The 16,382-nt window shown below is 54.8% G+C and overlaps 1 long non-coding RNA gene across 2 annotated transcripts; it reads right to left on the reverse strand.

Annotated features, from left to right (window-relative positions):
- Window positions 1-2,203: 2,203 nt before the first annotated feature.
- LOC135987762 (uncharacterized) lies at window positions 2,204-10,749 on the reverse strand. 2 transcript variants are annotated; one of them, XR_010606043.1, is made up of 5 exons: window positions 10,661-10,749; window positions 8,102-8,922; window positions 3,870-4,058; window positions 3,424-3,544; window positions 2,204-2,403 (listed from the first exon to the last, which is right to left on the reverse strand). It is a non-coding gene; the product is annotated as an uncharacterized LOC135987762 (long non-coding RNA). The 2 variants fall into 2 exon arrangements; XR_010606044.1 differs by lacking the exon at window positions 2,204-2,403 and having other exon boundaries at window positions 2,573-3,544; window positions 8,102-8,304; window positions 8,806-8,922.
- Window positions 10,750-16,382: the final 5,633 nt, after the last annotated feature.

Here is a 16,382-nt window from a genome sequence, read left to right on the forward strand (position 1 = left end):
GACCCGCACGTTAATCGGTTCCAGCCGCCGCTCCCGCTGCTCTCGGTCCCTCGGGTTCCGCGTGGGGGGGCGGATCAGCCGGTTCGGCAGCCCCGAGAAGCGCGCGCAGCCGCCGCCGCCACGTCCTTTATCACCTCGCTGTCCCGCCCGGTCCCGCCCTCCGCCCGCCCTCCGGCCAATGGACGAGACGCCCGCCTCAGCCGCGCTGGCCAATCAGCGCCTCGTTACTGTGGGAGAACGTCGGCGGGAAGACGGCGACCAATCAGCGCCCTTTTTACCTCAGAGGCACTAGCGAATCAGCGCCTTGCACGGGCTGGGCGAACCTCGGCGGGAAGGCAGTGACCAATCAGCGCCTTTCTCCCCTCAGCGATACGATCACCAATCAGCACCTTTCTCCCACCCCCTCGGAGAAGCCCGCGCGGGGATGAGCCAATGGGCGGCTTTCGCGCCGGGCGCCGGCAGCCAATCAGCGGGCGCCCCCTCCTACCTCACTATAAAATAGCGACGGCGAAAAGGAGGGGGGAGACAAGATGGCGGAAGAGGCAGGAAGCGGTGCCTCGTCCGGCGGCGGCGATTGAGGCGGGGGGGGGAGTCGGGGCTGGGCGGAAAAGCGGCAGCTCCTGAGACAGCAGCGGCAGCAGCAACGGCGATCGGGGGATGTGGGGGGGCGAAAAGCGGCGGCTCCTCCGGCCGCAGCAGCAACGGCGATCGGGGGATGTGGGGGGGGAAAAGCGGCGCCTCCTCCGGCCGCAGCAGCAACGGCGATCGGGGGATGTGGGGGGGGAAAAGCGGCGGCTCCTCCGGCCGCAGCGGCAACGGCGATCGGGGGATGTGGGGGGGGAAAAGCGGCGGCTCCTCCGGCCGCAGCGGCAACGGCGATCGGGGGATGTGGGGGGGGCGAAAAGCGGCGGCTCCTCCGGCCGCAGCGGCAACGGCGATCGGGGGATGTGGGGGGGAAAAGCGGCGGCTCCTGCCGCAGCAGCAACGGCGATCGGGGGATGTGGGGGGGGAAAAGCGGCGGCTCCTCCGGCCGCAGCAGCAACGGCGATCGGGGGATGTGGGGGGGGAAAAGCGGCGGCTCCTCCGGCCGCAGCGGCAACGGCGATCGGGGGATGTGGGGGAGGAAAAGCGGCGGCTCCTCCGGCCGCAGCAGCAACGGCGATCGGGGGATGTGGGGGGGGAAAAGCGGCGGCTCCTCCGGCCGCAGCCAGGACGTGGCTTCACCGGCACCGGGGCCGCGAGGCCGCGCGCTGTGGGGCTGCGGGGCGGGTGTGTGGCCGGGGGCTCCGGCGGTCCCGCAGCGGCGGCCGCGGGGCGGGATGAGGCGGCTGTGGCGGTACCTGTGGGGCACTTGTGGGGCTGCTATAGGGGCTCTTCAGAGGCGTGTCTGGAGCACTTAGGGGGAGGTACAGGGCTGCTATAGCGGTACCTGTGGGGCTGCTATGGGGTTACTTATGGGGCACAGATGGGGGGGGCACCGCATGCAGGGGGTGGGGTCACTGCGGAGGGGCGGGGACTATGAGAGGACGCGCCCACGGGGAGTCCCGCCTGGGGAAGGGGGTGGAGCCTCCGTGTGTCACGCCCTGTGGGAGGAGCCCGGGGGTGGAGCCTGTGCAGGCATCACCCCTTGGACAGCCCACTCGGGGGTGGGGTCAGCAGGGGATGTGCCCCCCAAGGGGGCGTGGCTTAGCAAGGGAGGAGCTTTGGAAGGGGTGGAGGCTTTACAGGACATGCTCTGAGGGGGCGTGGCTTAGGGGAGGTGGTTGGGAGGAGTTGAGGGCGGGGCCTCAGTGCGTCATGCTCCTCGGGCGATGCGGTGAAAGGGGAGGGGTCTGCATGGGACACGCCCCTTGGGGAGGGCACACACTGGCAGGGGCGGAGCTTTAAAGGGGATGGAGTTGGGGGCGTGACCTCTCGAGGACATGCCCCTACAGGAGAAGCCCAGACTGGATATCACAGTGAAAAATTAAAATTAACTGTTGTTAATCAGATGTAGTTTGCTGTCTTTTTATTTTGACTCTACTTAGAGGCAATTCATACCTGTGATGTTTTCACACACCTCCCAAAAAAGCTGTGGTTAAATATAGACAGTCATGACTCACTGTTTTCTAATTTTATTTTGCATCTAAATCTTTTAATGTTATGTTGGGAATCATTACTACCTGGGAGGTTTTTTAATACCTCCACTTATAAACAGCCGGGGGCCATGTTGGGGTATTTTTAATTAAGGAAACTGCTGTTTCAACCCGCAAGTGAAAACAAACCACACGTACGAGGCTGGACACGGTCAAACAAACCCCGGCTGGTTCAGCAGCCGCTGCCAGCGCGTCCATTCACCGCCTGCCCAGCCCGACAGACCTGCTGGACATACGTGTCCTGGTGAACTTGTACCAGCGCTGCATTCTGGGGAGAAATACATCCTGTAAGAATCCTGCTCTAAAACACTGCAGATCAACAATAGTTGTAAGTCACAGAGACTCCTCGTTTTCTCTCTGACTCTCACAACAGTAATAAATAAATCCCAAAGGACAGAAAACACCAGGATAGGCTGGAAACAACAAAAAACCCCACATGGCAGAAACAGTACCAAGCACCGTAAGTAACACTTCAGCATCTCAAACGAAAATAAATGATAAAACCCTTTGGGAGAGGTCTAAAGAAAGACAAACGAGTCCACAGAGAGCGATACTAAAGCCCTCCTCCCGAGAGGACCATGTGGGGGACAGAGGCACTTGGAAGGGACGTGGTTTGACGAGGCCACTTGCCACACACATTGATTCTGGTGCCTGGAAGGACAATGGAGGGGACACAAGGGGACAGGGGGCACACGAACGGTACAGAGGGATGTGGGGAGCTGATGGGGGTGCCTGCGATGGCTCCAGGGCACGCTGCCCAAGGGAGAGGTCCTGCAGCAACTGGAGGCCACGTGAAGGGCTCTGGGTCAGAAGAAAGGCAAACAGAGGCCTCTGGGCTGCAAAATACACAAACAGGTCCCCAGGCAACAAGAACACGGGGGGCGGCTACAAGGAAGGTAAATGGGGGCTCTCAGGTGCCCCAAAAGACAAGCTCAGCTGTCCTGAGAGGAGCAGGTGGAAATCAGAGGAGTTCTAAAGGGAGCAGAGGGGCAAACAGAGCGGTCTTGAGAGCGTACAAGAGGGAAAAATGAGGCCTCTGGGATGTACCAAAAGCAAATGGGGAAATTTTGAGGGGAAGAGAGAAAAAGAGGGGAATTTAATGAAGCAAAAGGTCAAACGGGCACCTTGATGCCACCAAAGAGCCTGCGGACACCCAAAGGCAGACGGGGCAATAACAGAGGAACTGGAAGGAAACGTGTTTCTGAGGGAACAAGGTGGCGAGTAAGCCTGTGAGAGGCCCAGAGGCAAATGGATGTGTCCTGAGGAGAGCAAATCAAAAGGTTCTTACCTCTGAGAAGTTCTCCTTGACTTTTGTTCCACCAGCAGCCGTCCTGTGGTCTCGGCACAGCCTGGGGATCCCTGACCTGCACCACCACAACCTTTAACAGGACATCCGGCAGTTCTAGAACCTGAATGACAAACAGCAACTATTTCTCCAGGACAGCTTTGATGTAGGATTGTTTTATTTTGTTTTCCCTGCAGAGGACAGGGAGAAATTTCTCCTCCGCACAGTACCACTAAACACCCTACCCATGATCCTTCAGGCATTTTGGGGCTGTAACCCCCCCATCCCTCACTGGCCTGCTCCTCCAGTACCATCAGCACACCCCCCAGTAACATCATCATCACCCCCCCAAAGCCCCCCTTTTTTCCTCTCCAAAAAAAGGTAGAAAAGGGAAATAGCCCCCACGAGCAGCTCCTTGCTCTCATAATGCCATTTACATATGTACATACTACAACTCCTCAAAACAGGGGGCAGTGCCCCAAACAGTCGCAGTCCCCATCCCACAGGCCGGCAGCTGCCCCATGGCACGGTGGGGAGGGAAGATGTTGCCACGTCTCCCGCTTGGGCTCTGCTCTCCCACATTCTGTTCCCCACCTGGGCTGCGGGATCTCCTGAGCATCAGGTGTTCATAGCTTCCCCTATGAATAACAAAAATTTGAAATTAGAGTTCAGCATCTTAAGAAAATAGCGCAGAAAGAAGCAGAGGAATTAGTCAGAATAAGGGATCGCCCAGCGGCAGCGCTTGCTGGCCGTGCGCTGCAGTACCCGAGTTTCGCCACACGACGGCAGCACCGAGGCGCGCCGCGGCACCGCATTGGGGCGGCCGCCTGCAGTACCGCGCTTTGCCCACAGGACGGCAGCACTGAGACCCGGCGCGGCAGCCCCGGGCGAGCAGGCGGGCCGCGTTCCGCGGGAATCCCGCAAAAAAACCCAAACCAAACCAAAAAAAAACAACAGAGAGCCGCGGCAGAAAAGCGCCCCTGTCACAGGGACGGACGCAAGTCCCGAAAACGAACACCGCCGCCCGCCAGCCCGGTGCCGGAAGGCTAACGCGCCCCGCTTGCTCTGCTGGCCGACGGCACCCGGAGGCAGCGCCTCTGAGTCCCGACCCCAGCTGTCCCCGGCCCGCGGCAGCATGCAAGCACGCGATCGGCCCGCTCTGCACTTGAATTGCCATTCCCTCCGCCCATCGCCTCCCCGCCCGAAGCGCAAAGCCACGTGCCTATTGGGCGCGAGGTCTTGCGCTGTCTTTTTGTGCGTGCGTTTTCTTTTTCTTTCTCTTGTGCCACGTTGTCCAGAAAGGGGAAGCCGAGCGCGTGGGTGCCACGGCTCCACAGGGCTCCTCTCCACGGGGAGGGCGCTCGGGCCGGGAAGGACCCTGAGCCTGGCGTGGGTGGACACACCCCATCGCACGTACAGACACAGAACCCGCCGGGCCTCGCCCTGAGCTTCCGCACTTCCGCCAAAGCGGCACCCCGCTCGCCACGCCGCCGAGCCTGCAACCACACCTTAGCTCTGTTTTTAAACATCCCCCTGACAAAAGGGGGCTGCGCCGCTCCCGGAGAGACCGCAATACCAGGAACGGGCGCTGCACCGGAGACACGGCTCCAGGCCACAGACCTTTAGCCCACCTGCCCTAAGAGTCACACGCCTCTCACCAGCTTCGCGAGCTCGGCCTTGAGGGCAGGAGGGGGAAACCTAACTAAACACCTCCCCACCGCACTGGCCCATCCCGTTCCTCCTGTTCCAACGTCACGGTCACCCTCGCCACGCCCGCACTCACCTGCCGCCTATTTCGCCGCTCCGTTCCCCTCGCTCCCTCCCACCGTCCCGCCGCGCTCAGCGGGCACCGACACCCGGCGGGAGGTTCCCGCCTGTCACCTCATGCCCCTCTGCCGGCTCCGGGGACCTCACGAAGGACTGCCCTGCCCTGGACCGCCTCCCTCCAGATCCCCGGGAGCCGGCCGCAGCGAGAGCTCCGCAGCCTCCCGTCCCTCGCCCCGACGCCCGTCCCGTTCATTCCCGGTACCCCCCCGAGACACCACGGACACGCTTGCCAGGGAGCTAGCTATTCCAACCGGATTGAGTCGGCGCGCTCTCATTGGCTGCTTTCCACCCCACCGCGCTGTCCTCCTATTGGATGCTCCTTCCCGCGCTCCGCCCCCACAAGCCCGCGCCTGAGCCGGACCTGACTGAGGACTGCGCCCATTTGGGCATGCGCAGTAGCGACCTCACCAGCACCGCCCCTTCGCCAACCTCATTGGCTGCCTACGCACGTCAATCGCCATTCTCTCCGCCTATCAGCGCTCCGCCCCTCAACCTCGCTCGCGCCGTCTGATTGGCCCGCTCTGCATCCTCACTCGCCTGCTCGCCGCCCTGCGGGGACCCCGAGCGCATTTGGCCGTGCAGCTTCAAAGACAGAAACTAAAAAGCAAAGAACAAACCACCGTCATTCGCTTATACTAAAAAGGTGTGCGGATGCCTACCCACGCCACAAAAAACCCTTAGCTTTCATTTTCCTCCAGCACTACAATTGCACAGGTGTGAACTCGTAAAATTAAACCATCCATCTCCCAGACACACGCTTCGAACTTGACTACGGTGGGTTTCTCTTTGTCCTACACCAACGGACTTGCACATTTGTGAGCAAACACATTCATTTTGAGGCACAGCCCCTCCCGGGGGAAAAACACGTCTTAGTCATTGAAAAAAATAAAATCCGACTTGGAGCTCCCAAACATCAGGGAGCGGCGGGGAAACAAACGAAAGCGAAGACCAACAGCAGCATCGTAAAGTAGTATTCAGCTTCAATTCTGATCACGTACTCAAAAGCCTCTCTCAGCCCTACGAACGATTAGTCCTTTTCTGGAAGGACACTTTTTTACCTGAATGTCCTCAATTGAAAACTCCACTAAACAGAACGGGGATCGAGCTGCAGGACAACACGCCATCGACATATTAACAAGGAAAAAAACCCACAAGTAAACCCCAGCTTCGATTACTAGTTTCCATCCCGTCTCATTCCTTACATTTCAACTGGCACCCAGGTGCTCCAAAATTAACTATGCCCATGCCGCTTCTCACTAAAAATTCAGTTCTACGTTTAAACATTCAAGGCTATTTCCAGTGTGCCCATAAATTCACTGTGAACAAAGACAAGAGAAACGCTCGACCCTAAGGAGCGCCGGCCGGCAGGTTTCTCCCCCCTCTGCCCGGGACCGAGAAGACGCCGCCACCGCTGCCGCCTCCTGCCGCCCCCCACGCCACCGCAGCGCGCCCGCTTCTTTTCACACCCCCGGCCCTTCTTCTTGACCCGTGGGCAGCTTCAGCTGCCCTGGAACGCGCTTTCCCAGAGCCGCGCGGACGACAGACACGCATACCCACGTACACTTCCCCAAGCCTAAGCGTAGCCAGGATTCCCTTCCTCGCCCTCAACGTTTTTGTTCAAGAGTCCAGCAGCTCACCTGTCCTCGTGAGCTGCCTCGCTGCAAACAAGCGAACAGAAAAGAAAAAAGAAAGAAAAGAAAACAAGAAAAGGAATGATCTCTCCCAGGCAGTTTCTCGAAACAGCCGAGAGATTATAAAACTGCACGTGTCTTTTCCAAGCAGAACGAGCCTGTGATTCCACGAAAAAGGAGGGCAAGGAGCAGGTCAGCTTGTCAGAGAAAGACAGGGACAGGGAGCAAGACAAGGCGACACAGAGAGAGAGGCAAAAGGGACAGGGAGGCAGGGCAAAGGGAAGGAGAGGCCAAGATCAGAGACAAGCAGCAGGACACAGACGGTGGGGAAAACTCCTAAAACGGGCAGCGGGAGAGACAGACCAAGGAGAAACGGGCGCCGGGCCACGGGACAGGGAGCGGGGCAGAGCGTCACGGAAACAAAACCAAAGAGGGAACGGGACAGAGAAACGAGGGGAAACGCAAGGAGAAGGGCAGAGAAACAGGAACGGGGGCGGGCAGGGAGCAGGACCGAGAGATGGAGCGAGGAAGGGAAAAAAGGACGGGGGCAGCGTGCAGGGACAGAAACGACGACAGGGAGCAGGACAATAGCATGGGCTGCAGGACAGAGACGGAGGAATTGCAAGAACACAGACACGAGGAGCACCACAGAATGACAGCCAGGGGAAAGAGGCACAGAGAGCGGGACGGCGCCGGAGCGGAAAAAAACAAACCAAACCAACGGCGCTGGGCCGCTGGAGAGAGATACGCAGAAAGAAAAGAACACCCAGGAAGAGAGAAAAGAAAGAGGGGATGGCTGGCTGGGGGAGGGAGGGGAAAGCAGTTAGAAAGGGTGGGAGAAGGACCGCGACAGAACAACAGAAAAGCCAGCGAGGCCAGGCAGGGCAGGGGGGCCATGACACTGCTTGTCTAGCAGTATAATCTGCGATCTGCCAATTTATTTCCAATTTCCTGATCACCGCTCCCTTTCGATGCCCTTTGCAACGCACGATGGCAACTTTTCTAGCAACGGCACAGCTTCCAACAATTGGAGTATCATATTTAATCTGTCTTCCTTGTGCCATTAATAAACTTTGTTCTTTTCAAATGGCACGCACCATTCTAAAAACATACTTTGAAACAGTGCAAATATTAACCTTCTTCTCTTTGGATAATTCTAGAGCTCGTGTGAGCGCAGCTTTCTGGGCAGAAGTCTCTGCAGGTAAAGGTTTAGTTTCGATTACCTTGGGGGTAGTTGTCACCGCATGCCCGGCTTGACGTACTCCTTGCTTTACGCAGAGCTGCTTCCGACGGTGAACCAGGAGCCTTCAGCATCCTCCAGTGGCCGGCTGGTCCTTTAGATCCGGTCCGCTGGAGTAAACAGCTTCTGTTGTTTCCCAGCAATCGGACACCACAGGCTCCGAAACAGATCCACTGAGGAGAGAAGCTGGATTGACAATGTCAGTAGTAGCAATATTTCCATCATCTTGTTCCACCCACACGGCCTGGTATTTCAGGGGACGCTAATACAGTCATTTGCTGTCCCACAGTGAGCTTACGAGCTTCCCGCACGTCGAGCGCGACAGCTGCCACGGCTCAAAGACAGCCAGGCCAGCCTTTGCTCGCTTCGTCTGGTTGCTTAGGGAAGCAGACCGCGGCTCGCTTAGGAGACCTTAACCGCTGTGCCGGAACACCCAAAGCAATACTTTGCCTTTCGTGTGAGTACAACCAAAACGGTTTGGTGACACCTGGGAGGCCCAGGGCCGGAGCCCTCGCCAGTTCCTTTTTCAGTTGCGAAAAAGCCCTCCCGGCTTCTCCCGTCCAATTCAACTCAGAGCTGTTTTCTTTCAACAGTTCGTACAAAGGCTTTACTGAGAGTCCATCATTATAAATCCAAAGCCCGCACCAACCTGTCCTTTCAAGAAACGTCCGCCCGCAGCCCTTTTACCGTCGCCGGTTCCGGTGTCCGGCAAGCAGGTTCTTTCCGCTCTGTCCCCAGCTCTCGCCGTCCTCCGGAGATCTCCAGTCCCAGATAAGTCACTCGGTGCCGCAGCAGCCGGGCCTTCTGTTGGGAAACCCGATGCTCACTTAATCGCAGAAAATCAGTCAGCTTACAGTCCATTGCACACAACCCTCTTCGGGTTCTGTGCCTATAAGGAGACAACAAAGTCCCATTGCCCGGAAGAGCTTCCCAGGCGTCACGTTCTCGTGCTAACTGGTTTCCGAAAATCACAGGGCTGCTCCTGAATCCCCGGGGTGACACGACCCGGGTTAATTGGGTCTTTCTCCCACTAAAGGGATTTTCCCACTCAGAAGCAAAAAGCTTCTGACTCTCTTTGGCTAATGCAAGACAGACAAAGGCATCTTTGAAATCCAACACAGCAGACCATTTGTGATTATCTCGCCATTTATCTAACAATGTGTAAGGGTTAGCTACTACCGGGTGTCAATCTGCGGTAATTTTGTTTATTGCTCTCCAGTCTTGCACTAACCTATAGCTTTTACTGTCTGGTTTCTTTACAGGCCGGATTGAAGTGTTCGCTTCTGACTCACCTTCTAGCGGCAGCCCAAAATTGCAAAAAGTTACCGGTCATTTCTTTTACCCCTTCTCTATCCTCTAATTTCAGAGGATATTGTCTAGTTCTGACTGGTCCAGCTCCAGCTTTCAAATTAATTTTCGCTGGTTCTGCATTCTTTGATTTCACAGAATCACAGAATCACAGAATGTTAGGGATTGGAAGGGACCTCAAAAGATCATCTAGTCCAATCCCCCTGCCAGAGCAGGAAAACTTAGGTGAGGTTACACAGGAAGGCGTCCAGGCGGGTTTTGAATGTCTCCAGAGAAGGAGAATCCACAACCCCCCTGGGCAGCCTGTTCCAGTGTTCTGTCACCCTCACTGAGAAGAAGTTTCTTCTCACATTTAAGTGGAACCTCTTGTGTTCCAGCTTGAACCCATAAATTTTTATTTTTTATTTTTTTATTTTTTATTTTTTATTTTTATTTTTTTATTTTATTTTTTTATTTACCAGGAACTGCCGAAGCCCATACCCCTGCAAATACTTGATCCAATATTTCCCGAGCTATTTGGCTTTGCTTGTCAGTTTGAATGATTGCCAATTAAAATCTCAGCTCTTTTGTCTTGAATCTCACTTTCCTCCATTTGAATGTTATGATCGCTTTCAATTGTTTTCATAGGTCTCGCCTTAGTAAGAGTTTTGGAGACCTAGGCATATGTAAGAACTTATACATCCCAATTGGTTTTCCTAACTTATATTTGATTGGCCGCAAAAATAAAGCTTTCTTTTGTTGGCCAGTAGCTCCCACTACGGTTACAAAATCTTTATCTAAGGGTATCGTTTCCTGGTTCAAAATAGAACAAGATACTCCAGTATCAATTAAAAACGCCACTTCTTTCCTGTGTTTCCCTGGCTTTACTAGGACCGGTGCATCTGCTAGGCTGGATTCCTCAGGTTCCCGTCAATCAACTTCTGCCACTGACCATTACATCTCATCGAGGTTTCTCTATTCACGTTATCCCCAGGGGGCTCCCCAATCCTCCCGGTGAGCTAAAATACACCCTAGCGGGCTCTTTGTCGGCGTTTTTTCTGATTGGCTGCTTTCCACGCCACCGCGCCGTCCCATTGGCTGCTCCTCCCCGTGTTCCGCCCCCACGAACCCTCCTCGGGGCGCAGCCGCGCGAGGACCGCGCCATTGGGGCCCGTTTTCCCCACAAGCACGGCTCCCAGAGCCGACTCTCCGGGGCGGCGGAGCCGCAGCGGAGCCGGCCGGGCCGGGCACTCACCGGGGCCGCGCAGAAACGGCAACGAACGGCGGCGCGGCGGGACCGCTCCGGGCTCGAGCGGGGCGCGCACACGGCCGCCGAGAGCGCCACCCGCGCTTGCCAGCGGCCATCTTTGCGCATGCGCGTCGGGAAGCCCGCGGGACACGCCCCCTCCCGCCCGCCCCTTCGCTTCCCTTCCCGCAACCCGATTGGCTGCCTCTGCACGTCAATTTCCATTCTCCCCGCCCATCATCACCCCTCCCCGTTTGCCCCGCGCTGCGCTCCGCTCCGCCCCTCCAGCTTTCTCGCGCGTCCTGATTGGCCCGCTCTGCACCCCCCTTCGCGTTCTCTCCACCCACTCGCCGGAACCTCCAGGCGATTTGCATAGCCGGCGCGGTTTGACATAGTTACAATCAGATCTATTTAGACCGAGGTATCTCTTTACACCAATTAATAAAGAGAAGATATGTATACAGGCATGAGAGAATATATGGAGATGATATATAATATCTATTGGGACTATGTAACACATAGTATTTACACATAGCTCTATCTACTCTACCCTTTTTTCTATTTTAAATTGCTTCCTATAAAAAATAATTTCTCATTTTCAAGTCCATCATTATTTAAATTTACAAATAGACAAGACGTTTGTATTTTTAAAACCCTCAACAGAAATTTTTTACATTCTAGAATCCTTTATATAATATAGTAGAAAAAGCTTTCATTTAAAAATCACTTTATATATACATGAATACCATTCTGCAATATATAAATACAAATGACAGATTTCTCTCTGTTTGGACATCTCACACTCATATTTACAGGTTTTAATACGTTTTATCCTCCCCCATGAATTTTCAGGCATTTTTGGACTGTGACCCCCTCTTTTCAGGGGGACTCCCTTTGACCCCAACTTACCTGCTCCCCCACCTGCATCACCAGCCCCCAGTCACGCCAGGGTGCCATAAGTGACACCATCACACAAAGCAAGGGAAACAGCCCCAACGGGCAGCTCCTTACTCTCATCATGCCATTTGCGTACGTGTACGTACCACAACCCCCAAAAAGCGCAGGGGGCTCCCCTAGGAAAACAAAGAGGGGGCAGCGCCCCAAAGAGTCGCAGCCCCCATCCCACAGGCCGGCAGCTGCCCCGCGGCACGGCGGGGACGGAGGACGGCACCACGTCTCCCGCTCGGGTTCCCCCGCCACGTTCCGTTCCCCTCCTGGGCTGCGGGATCCGTGGGGGACTACGGCGGGTCCGTGGAATCCCTGACGGAGGGCATGGGAACAGAAATCAGTCTTGAAGATACTAAGGCCTACACGTGAGAAAGATGGGAGGAAAGGAGTATCCAGAGATATTAAGGTGTACTCGTGAGAGAGAAGGGAGTAACATTGAGGATAGCAAAACTAGCCAATGAGATGTTAGTGCTGTAACTTGTAACCAAGAGTGAAGAGACAAATGAAATCATAAAACTGTATAAAAATGCACTTGTGGCAATAAATGGCATCTCCTACTTTCATCCTGGAAGAACTTGGTCTATATCGTTTGTCCGTCTCAACCGCAACACCAATCTGCTGAGCATCAGGCGTTCACAGCTCCCCCTCTGAAAAACAAAAATTCCAAATTAGAGTTCAGCGTCTGAAAAAAAATAGCGCAGAAGAAAGCAGAGGAAGTCAGTCGGAATACGGGAGAGGAGAGCAGCTGAGCTAACGGAGGATTTGGGGGAAATGGGCCACCTTGAAACACAAGGCATCATTTAAAAGCCAGAGCGATTTGAGCAATTCAAGACAACATTAAGACAAACTGACACCATTTGGGACACACTCAGCAGACACGGAAACGCTCTCGCTGACGCTAGAAAGCGTCTCGCCCCTTCCCTCCGGCACCGCCGCAGGAGACAACCCCAGCGAGGCCGCGGGACGGGCTCGCGCCGCCAGCGGGATCTGCGCTCACGGATCCGCCGCCACAGCTCCGGCCCTCGCCACGCTGCTGCTGCTGCTGCTGGTACGCATCCGGCTCGGTCAGTAAAGCTGAAAGCGTGCAGCTCCAGAGAGTGACACTAAAAAGTAAAGAACCAACCGTGGTCATTCACTTTATGCTAAAAAGGCGTGCGGATGGTTACCTACACCAGAAAAAACCCTTCTCTTTCATTCTCCTTTGGCATTTCCTTTGGCACGGGCGCCTGCGCCATCGCCCAGCGGCAGCGCTTGCTCGCCGTGCGCTGCAGTACCCGAGTTTCGCCACACGACGGCAGCACGGAGGCGCGCCGCGGCACCGCATTGGGGCGGCCGCCTGCAGTACCGCGCTTTGCCCACAGGACGGCAGCACTGAGACCCGGCGCGGCAGCCCCGGGCGAGCAGGCGGGCCGCCTTCCGCGGGAATCCCGCAAAAAAAACCCAAAACAAAACAAAACAAAAAAACCAGAGAGCCACGGCAGGAAAGCGCCCCTGTCGCAGGGACGGACGCAAGTCCCGAAAACGAACACCGCCGCCCGCCAGCCCGGTGCCGGAAGGCTAACGCGCCCCGCTTGCTCTGCTGGCTGACGGCACCCGGAGGCAGCGCCTCTGAGTCCCGACCCCAGCTGTCCCCGGCCCGCGGCAGCATGCAAGCTCCGTTCCCCTCACTCCCTCCCACCGTTCCGCCACCTTCCACCGACACCACGGACACGCTTGCCAGGGAGCTAGCTATTCCAACTGGATTGAGTCGGCGCGCTCTCGTTGGCTGCTTTCCACCCCACCGCGCTGTCCTCCTATTGGATGCTCCTTCCCGCGCTCCGCCCCCACAAACCCGCACCTGCGCCGGACCTGACTGAGGACTGCGAACATTTGGGCATGCGCAGTAGGACCATCACAAGCACCGCCCCTTCACCAACCTCATTGGCTGCCTACGCACGTCAATCGCCATTCTCTCCGCCTATCAGCGCTCCGCCCCTCAACCTTGCTCGCGCCGTCTGATTGGCCCGCTCTGCATCCTCACTCGCCTTCTCGCCGCCCTGCGGGGACCACGAGCCCATTTGGCCGTGCAGCTTCAAAGATGGAAACTAAAAAGTAAAGAACAAACCGCGCTCATTCGCTTATACTAAAAAGCTGGACGGATGACTACGTACACCAGAAAAAGCCCTTATCTTCCATTTTCCTCCGGCACTAAAATTGCATAGGTGTGAACTCATAAAATTAAACCATCCATCTCCCAGACACACGCTTAGAACTTGACTAGGGTGGGTTTCTGTTTCTCTTACACCAACAGAACTGCACATTTGTGAGGAAACAAATTCATTTTGAAGCATAGCTTCTCCTGGGGGAAAAACACGTCTTAGTGATTGGAAAAAAAAAAAAAAAAAAACCTGACTTGGAGCTCCTGAACATTAGGGAGCGGTGGGGAAACGAATGAAAGCAAAGACCAACAGCAGCGTGCCCATAAATTCACTGTGAACAAAGACAAGAGAAATGCTCAACCCCAAGGAGCGCCGGCTGGCAGGTTTCTCCCCCCTCTGCCCGGGACCGAGAAGACGCCGCCACCTCCTGCTGCCACCTCGCCCGTGCCCCCTCGCAGCGGGGCTGCCCCACGACAGCCGGGGGCCTCTTTTTTTTTCCCGGAGGCCGGTCCGACCGCTGCCCCCCGCTTTCTGACGGCCACGGCCACGACCCCGCCCGCAGCGGCAGCGCCCCCCTCGGCCCCGCCCCGGCACGGGCACAGGGCGCCGCTTCCCAGCTGCAGTACCGGCCTGTGGCCACCAGACGGCAGCACCGAGCGCGGGCGCGCCGCGCCCCCCGCGCCGCCGCAGCGCGCCCGCTTCTTTTCAGACCCCCGGCCCTTCTTCTTGACCCGTGGGCAGCTTCAGCTGCCCTGGAACGCGCTTTCCCAGAGCCGCGGGGATGACAGACACACAGATAAAAAATAAAAGCCTGACATACCTAAAAATATTTTTTTCCTACGGATTTCTTCTAGCCTAATAAAATATATCGCCTTTCTCTGTGCCCTGTGTCTTGTTTGCAGCAATAATTTGGCTGAGCAGCAGCCAGGCAGGGGTTGCTGCTCTGGATGCTTCACATCCTTCAGAAAAGGTTCTCAAACGATCCTGCACACCGATCTCCAGGAACAGGACAGCCCATGGCGGTGGGACAGGAGCACACGGGCCAGGGGCTCGTCCCGGGCTCAGGGCTGTTTCCGCAGTCGCTCTGTGAGTTGCTCCGTGAGCTGGAACCAACCTCCTGCTGACCCAGCCCGGCCCTTTGTCCCCGGCTTTCCCAGGTCAGCTCAGCGAGCTGGGTCACACAGACTGTTCTCCGGTGGCACCACCGGCTGGGTCACCTGTGTCTGAGATTGTGGGGACACCCCACGAGCTCCCCAGAAAACAGACATCACAGCACTGAGAAGGGGGCATGCAGGCTTTGGGTTTGGTTTGTTTGGGGTTTTTTTGCCTTTTTTGTTGTTTTTGTTCATTAGCTTCTTGTTGTTTGTTTGTTTTTAAGCTGTTACTCTATATAGCTCATCAATGGTGCTTATAGAGTACGGATAAATCTACCCTGCTTCCTCACAGGAGATGACAATCTTGCTCTACAAGTGATTGAATCTGCTATAGAAAAGTTCGACCACCTCCTGTATAGCAAAGGATAAAAGAAAGTATGGATTTTTGTTGCATCTAATCCATAATGCAAGTTTGAAAACTCAGTGGGAGATTCCTTACAATCCTGTTTAATCTCAAAAAGTTTTGGCATGTTTATAGCTTCAGGCAGAGTGTGTCTGATCGCCTATAAAATGCACTATCGATACCAGTTCAGCCTGTCCCACGATATAAGTAGGTCATGTGATATATTTCTCCCAGGGACTCCTGACATCTTTCATTCATTTTTAATAAATCTGCTGAAGTGAAGCTATATGTGTTTTTCATTTTAGCGATCTACAGGGAATTCAAAGCAATAATAAGAACTTGCCGTATTATCAGAAACAGTTTATAAAAAGCAAACTGGTAACAATACGGGGCGGGGGGGAGTGGAAAAAACACCACCTGGTTTCATTTTTCCCATATCAATTTTTATGAAAAAAACACACACTAGAATGCAGTTATCAGCAAGGTACACAACTTCACATCTACACACAACGTAATTGCACATTTCTGACCATATTAACTACAAATAGGGCAGCTATAAAATATATCAGTTATACCTTCATTTACTTCTAGATATCTTCACTGAAATTATTTTGTTGCCTAAATTACCATATAATGTGCACTTTATTAATATATTATACATTAAGTATACAAATATAGTATGAAACAACAAATCTAGTACCGATACCTTCGTGAATCTGAAAGGAAGTTGGCCATTGGGTAATGCTGAACAATCAACACTCATCTGGATAAAAAATCCAGGAGCAGAGCTGAAACTTGTTTTCATTGGTAGGTTGTACTTTTCTGCAAGTTGTGTTATCATACCTACATACAACACATAAAGATTTGACCCAAATAACATACATCTATGTCCACACACACATACATGTTTGTGTTGTACAAAGATGCACACTGTTACTGAGATTTATAGGCATTGAATGTGTCAGGTAAGTAACATGACAAAAGGCTTTAGAGGTGGGTCTTCAGGGAATTATGTAAGAAAGATACTAATGCAACAAATCCGGTGGCATAAAGCTATTGGGAAAAAAAATCCAGTGGAGAATCAGATAAATTCATGTGTTCTTGAAAGACAGTTCATGCATTCAACCAACTCCCAGGTGGGCCTAACT

The sequence above is a fragment of the Caloenas nicobarica genome, chromosome 3 (genome assembly GCF_036013445.1).
Source record: "Caloenas nicobarica isolate bCalNic1 chromosome 3, bCalNic1.hap1, whole genome shotgun sequence".
In the NCBI taxonomy this organism is placed as follows: domain Eukaryota; kingdom Metazoa; phylum Chordata; class Aves; order Columbiformes; family Columbidae; genus Caloenas; species Caloenas nicobarica.